The sequence below is a fragment of the Juglans microcarpa x Juglans regia genome, chromosome 2D, assembly GCF_004785595.1.
Source record: "Juglans microcarpa x Juglans regia isolate MS1-56 chromosome 2D, Jm3101_v1.0, whole genome shotgun sequence".
Classification (NCBI taxonomy): Eukaryota; Viridiplantae; Streptophyta; class Magnoliopsida; order Fagales; family Juglandaceae; genus Juglans; species Juglans microcarpa x Juglans regia.
In genome coordinates this window covers 22707976-22715547 of record NC_054596.1, presented here as the reverse complement: position 1 = coordinate 22715547, position 7572 = coordinate 22707976, and the positions used below count along the sequence as shown (strand labels likewise).

The 7572-nt window shown below is 28.2% G+C and overlaps 1 pseudogene; it reads left to right on the top strand.

Moving 5' to 3' along the window:
• The first annotated feature begins 6612 nt into the window (after window positions 1-6612).
• On the top strand, window positions 6613-7256 carry LOC121249373 (annotated as a pseudogene).
• The last annotated feature ends 316 nt before the right edge of the window (window positions 7257-7572 follow it).

Sequence of the window (7572 nt, the reverse complement as noted above, 5' to 3'; positions counted from 1 at the left end):
AATCAGTGTCATGTTCAGACATTATAATCCATTTGATGCTTTCATCTAAAAATAATAATAATAATAATAATAGATGGTTAACAAATAAAGTATTATTTAGTTCTAGTCACACTCAACTTACATTAGTTGAGATATTATATGTGTTATATTTTTCACCCCAACACATGGTAGCCCGGTTATGGTAGAGCATAATATTGTTCGAATAACAACACAATTCTAAACAATTGTGCATATAAAAAAATAAATTACAGACATTTATTAAACTAAAGACTTTGTATAGTTTGCTTCCATCAATTACGAAAAAAAATGTTTAAATTTTAATAATGCTACGCTAATGAGTAATTAAAGCTAGACCATGTTAGAGAATATATTATTCGAACCTAAACACAATTTTAAAATTTTATCCTTACAAAAAAACCAAATTGCAAATATTTATGAAACCTAAAATCTCACATAGTTGTCTTTCATCAATTGTAAGAAATTGTTTAAACTGTTAACAATATTATGCCAGTTAAATATTAAAGTCAGACTATGTTATAGAATAAAATTGTTCAAACAAAAGACAATTTATGAATATTTATTCTTATGAAAAGATAAATCATAGATATTAATTGTAAAACCTTTGATCTCACATAAGTTGTTTTCATCAACAGCAAAAAATTGTTACACTTTTAACAATGTTCTCTCAATTAATGATTAAAGCCATATTATTTTAGAGACTAATATTATTTGAATAAAAACACAATTTAGAGAATAATATTATTCAGAGAAAAACACAATTTTAAAAATTTGTATTTTACAAAAATAATTTGCAGACATTTGTGAAACCGAAAATCTTATATAATTCATTTTCATAAATTGCAAAAGTTGTTTAAGTTCTAAAAATGATCTGCCAGGGAGAGATTCAAAAACTTAGGTTATGTTATAAAATGAAAGTGTTCAAACAAAAATATAATTGTAAAAATTTGTTCTTTTAAAAAAATGATTTGGGCATATTTGTGGAAGCTTAGATTGCATATTAGTTATTTTAATCAATTGAAAAAATTTGTTTCAGCTTTTAACAATGCTCTGTCAATTAATGAGGCCATATTAGAAAATAATATTAAAAATGCAATAGCATAAATTTGTACTTATAGGAAAACAATTATAGGCATTTATGAAACTTAATGTCTCAAATTATTTGTTTTGATCAACTGTAGAAAATTATTTAGACTTTTAATAATACTCTGCTAATCAGATATTAGAACCAAACTATGCTATAGAATAAAAGTATTTAAGCAAAAACACAATTACAAAAATTTGTACTTATAAAAAAAATAAATTACGGACAACTGTGAAACCTAAGATCTTATATAGGTTACTTTTATCACCTGCGAAGATTTGTATAAGTTAAAAATGCTCTACTAATGAGTGATTAAAGTCAGTACATGTTTGACAATACTGTTATTCGAATAAAAACATAATTACAGAAATTTGTACGTATTAAAATAAATTGTAAACATTTGTTAAACCTAAGCTCTCACATATTTTGATTTCATCAATTGTAGAAAAAATTTTAAGCTTTTAAATTTGCTATGCCAATGAGTGATTAAAATTAGATCATCTAGAAAATAGTATTGTTCGAACAAAAACACATTAACTATAAAAACTTGCACTAATAAAAAAATAAATTACATACATTTCTAAAACTAATTATCTCACATAGGTTGTTGTCATCAATTGTAAACAATTGTTTAAAGTTTTAGTAATGCATTGTTGATTAACGATTAAAGTCAAATAATGTTAGATAACACTACTATTCAAACAAAAATATAATTGTCGAAATTTAAACTTAAAAAAATTTGCAAACATTTCGAAAACTTAAGATCTCACAAAGTTTGCTTTCATCAACTATAAAAATTTGATGTAACTTTTAAATATGCTACGCAAATGAGGGCTTGAAATCAAACCATACTAGAGAATAAAAGTGTTCGAACAAACATATAATTGTAGAAAATTGTACTTAAAAATAAATAAATTACAGACATTTGTGAAGCATAAAATCTCATATAGGTTACTTTCATCAATTGCAAAATATTATTTAAGTTTTTAACAATACTCTCCCAATGAACAATTAAAATTAGGTCATGTCAGAGAATATTATTGTTCGAATAAAACGTATAAAAATAAATTGCAGACATTTTTTAAACCAAAATTTTCACATGGTTTGCTTTCATCAATTGTAAAAAATTGTTGAAGTTTTTAAATATGCTTTTCTAATGATTGATTTAAGCCAGACCATGAGAAAAATATTTTTTAAACAAAAACATAATTGTAGAAGTTTGTACTTATAAAAGAAATTGTAGACATTTATGAAATTAGTGTTGGTTTGGTTACACATCACATCCAATCTCATCTTATTTAATCTAATAGTTACAATTTTTCTAAAATTTCATGCAAAATATAATAAAAATTTTAATTTTTTCGAATCTCAAAATAAAAATTATATTACGACAAAATTTTATTCAATTTCATCTCATCTGTATAACTAAATAAGGTCTAAGATAATCTTCTATCAAAACTTTCACAACAAATTGTTTGAAGTTTCCACTAAAACGTTAAATAATAAATAATAAAGATTGTTCTCTTACTTGTAACAATCGCATTAACTAGCTATCACGATGTGGAACATGACCTAATTCTTTCCCCATTTTCCAAGCACTTATCACATTGGTAAGAGCCACTAAACCCTTATTGATATGTATGCCTAAATTACATGAATGAGTAAATCAAATATTATTTAACAAATTTATTATTCCACATCAAATTCATAACAGATGGATACCCAAAAAAGCCCGCAACCCCATAAACCTAATGTAATAGGATTGAATTCTCTAAACTATGGAAAGTCTCTAATGTGGCTAACGTTATATATACATTTTTTTAAACACATTCCCCATCAACACCTATTCTTTTTTACGTATGCAAAATTAGTAAGAACGACTAAATATAGTTTTGCACATAAGATATTGTCACCAAGGTCATCATTTATTGCTTTGTCAGGCTATGAGAATTTGTTTTTCATTTCATTGCAATTATAAAGATAGCATATAAGTTATTGGAAAACGATAAAATAAATAATATATGGCTTAACGTTAGAAACTATATAAAATCAAATAATATAAGAAAAAAATGTTTTAAAATAATAATAATATGTGAAAGTCATATATGTGAAACGAGTAGTTTTAAATTAATTTAAAATAATGAAATATATACCATGATTGACTATTTATATTTATACTCCCAGGGGCATGTGAATGAGAACATCGAGATATATGTGTCACCATATTTTCTTTTGTTATAACTTCCGTTTCACTCATACCACAAGTCTTATTCTTTTATCACCGTTTCTCTTATTTGTATGTCAACTCTTGTCAGCATTGTGGATGTTTAGTAGAACGAGATACTATATTGAAAGTGTAAAGGTAAATATATAAAGTTTTATATATCACAGGAGAAACGAAATCGATTAAGACATGATACAATGTAAAAACACTCCCTTGAGTCATCATTTAATAGGAAATAACTACTAATAACATTGTTAGTCCTCAAGGGAGTCGTCATCTAATAGGAAAGAACTACTAACAATATTGTTAATCCTCAATCATCATAACTCTCATGCTCAAAATAACTTGAATAATTTGAGAACTTTTTTGTGATATATTCGAGTCCAAAGAATAAAATTTTCTTTCACACTACGACAATGACTAGTTGACAATCTTATCCCCTCTCTTTTTTCTCTCGTCTACAACATCTCTTCCTAGCAGTCTCTCTCTAGATCTTGGATTGGATTGGATTGGAGTAGAGACTTTCATTATTAATGTGGAACTAGCAGGTAATTTTAGGGTTTGAATTGTTTTCATTCGATTCGGTGAATTGTTGCAGGATCGAATGGTCGTCACTGCAGTTTATAGGCAGTGGGAGCAATCAGGAATGCATTTCCGGATAAGTGGATTTACTGGGTTAGGGGTTTCAACGTTAGTGTACGATCCTTTTTTAACTTCGAATAGGGAATTTGATTGTAAAAATATTTCTGAGCACATGAAATCGAATGGAAATGATTATTTCTCATTGACACATTAGCCCTAGTTAGGAGATTTAAGGTACAAGGAGTGCAGTCGAAGCAGGTTGAGGCTATAATAGTAGCCATGAAAGATAGCTTGGAAAACATGTCTCACTTATTTATTTCAAAGGCAAATATGAAAAAAATTGAAATAATTTAATAATCTAATATGCTAAATTCAAGTCCGAATTCAAGAGTTCACAAGAGTACAATTTTTCTTTATTGTAACATGAGATTGAAAGGGTTCGGAATGACATAGAGAAGATGTGCAGTGAATTGAGGTCGAACACAGAGAAGATGCACAATGAATTGAGGTGTGAAATCGACGAAGTCACTCATGCTTTTAGGGCCCACTTGGAATATGATGTACTAAAATACTGTATAGGTACTCTTATTTTCACCTTTGCGATTGTACTTGCTGTAATTCTATATTAACATGAATTTGTTGTATTTCATTTTGAAGCTGCCTTTTATTTTGGAAAAAATAGAAAATTTGAGAGATAAATTTCAAGTATACAAGTACGAAATTTGACGCTTGACCTCTTGAGAAATTGCATGTAGTCAGTGTGGTGTTATGACATTAGAATCCATTTGATGCTTTTATCTCATAACAAAAAAATACAATGGCTGGACAACAAACAAAGTACTATTTAAAGCTAGTCAGACTCAACTTACATCAGTTGAGATATTATATGTGTCACATTTTTCACCCAATACATAGTAGAGCACAATATTGTTCGAACAATAAGACAATTGTAAACAATTATGCATATAAAATAACAAATTGCAGACATTTGTGAAACTAAAGACCTTGTATAGTTTGCTTTTATCTATTGTAAAAAAATTATTTTAAATTTTAATAATATTACACTAACCAGTGATTAAAGTCAGACCATGTTAGAGAATAATATTATTCAAATATTAAAAAAAATTAGAATTTTGTCCTTACAAAAAAACTAAATTGCAGATACTTGAGAAATCTAAAATCTCACTTACTATCGTTTCATCAATTTTAAGAAATTGTTGACATTTGTTAACAATATTCTACTAGTTAGAGAATAAAGTCAGATCATTTTAAAGAATAAAAGCATTCAACCAAAACATAATTATAGAATATTTATTCTTATAAAAAATATAAATTACAAATAATAATTGTAAAACTTTAGAATGATCGTTGTTACGGCTTGTAAGTGGAGGGGCTAATCGGGAACACATTTGTGGATAAGTGGATTTAAAGGGTTTGAAGAATTTCAACGTCTGTGTACAATTCATTTTTTGCTTTGTTGGCTTCAGATAGGGAATTGCATTATATGCATATTTCTAAGCACATGAAATCGAATGGAAATCGATTGTTTCCCGTTGACACATTAGCCCTAATTAGGAGATTAGAGGGACAAGATGTGCCGTCGAAACAGGCTGAGGCTATAACAACAATCATGAACAACAGCTTAAAAAATATGTCTCACTCATTTGTTTCGAAGATAGAGATGTAGAAGATTGCAATGATTCAGGAATCCAATCTGTCCAAATTCAAGTATGAATTGCGGAGTAACATAGAAAAGATGCATAGTGAATTGAGGTATGAAATCGAAAATGTCACTCATGCTTTTAAAACTCACTTAAAAGCAGGAAATTACAATGTACTAAAATATTGCATAGGTAGTCTTGTTTCCACCTTTGTGGTTGGACTTCTTGTAATTCGTATCTTAATGTGAACTTGTTGTATTGCATTACAAGTTAATTGTTGTTGCTCAAAAGGAGAAAACATAAGTTATTCTTTTGAAGCGACCTTTTTGTTTTGGAAAGAAGTGAAGATTTGAAAGATAAATCTCAAGTATACAAGTGAGAGATTTGACGCTTGACCTCATGAAAAGTCGCATATAATCAGTGTCATGGTCTATCGTTAGAATCTATATGATGTTTTCATCTTAAGAAGAAAGGAAAAAAAGAACAATAGCTGGTTAGCAAATAAAGTACTATCTAGTGCAAGTCAGACTCAACCTATATCAGTTGAGACATTTAATGTGTCATATTTTTCACCCCAATACTTTATAACCAGGTCATGGTAGAGCATAATATCGTTCGAATAATAACACAATTGTGAACAATTGTACATATAAAAAAATAAATTGCAGACATTTGTAAAACTAAAGACCTCATATGGTTTGCTTTTATCAATTGTAAAAAAATTGTTTAAATTTTAAAAATGATGCGCTAATGGGTGATTAAAGCCAGATCATGTTAGAGAATAATATTATTCAAACATAAACACAATTTTACAATTTTTTCCTAAAAAAAATCAAATTGAATATATTTGTAAAACCTAAAATCCCACATAGTTTCATTTCATCAATTGCAAGAAATTGTTTTTAAACTGTTAACAATACTATGATAGTTAGAGATTAAACTCAAGCCATATTAGAGAATAAAAATATTCAAACAAAACACAATTGTAGAATATTTGTTCTTATAAAAAGATAAATTACAGATAATAATTGTAATACCTTAAAATGGATGTTGTTGCGACTTGTAGGCGGTGGGGGTAATTAGAAACACATTTATGGATAAGTGGATTTAATGGGTTTGGAGTTTCAACGTTAGTGTAGAATCTATTTTTTGCTTGTTTGGCTTCGGTTAGTGAATTAGATTGTAGACATATTTTTGAGTACGTGAAATCAAATGGAAATCGGTTGTTTCTCGTTAACACATTAGCACTAATTTGAAGATTAGAGGGACAAGGCGTGCAGTCGAAGTAGGCTAATGCTATAACAACAGCCATGAACAACAGTTTGGAAAATGTGTATCACTCATTTGTTTCTAAGACAAAGATGCAGAAGATTGAAATGATTCATGAATCCAAACTGGCCAAATTTTAATTCGAATTCTAGAGCTCATAAGAGCATCATTTTTTTTTTTTTTTTTTTTTTTTGCAACATGAGACTGAAAAGGTTTAGAATGACATAGAGAAGATGAAAGTGAATTGTGGAGTAACATAGAAAAGACACACAGTAAATTGAAGTATGAAATTGACAAAGTCACTCATGCTTTTAAGGTCCTCTTGGAAGCAGCAAATTACGATATACTAAAATACTACATAGGTACTCTTGCTTCCACTTTTGTGATTGGACTTGCTGTAATTCGTATCTTAATGTGAAATTGTTGTATTGCATTCTAAATCAATTATTGTTACAAATAAGAAGAAAACATAGGTTATTCTTTTGAAACTGCCTTTTGTTTTGGAAAGAAATGAATATTTGAGAAATAAATTTCAAGTACACAAATAAGAGATTTGACACTTGAACTCATGAGAAATTTCATGTAATCAGTGTCATGTTCAAACATTATAATCTATTTGATACTTTCATCTAAAAAAACAAAAGACAATGATGATTAGCAAATAAAGTATTATCTAGCGCTAGTTAGACTCAACTTACATCAGTTGAGATATTTAATGTGTCACATTTTTCACC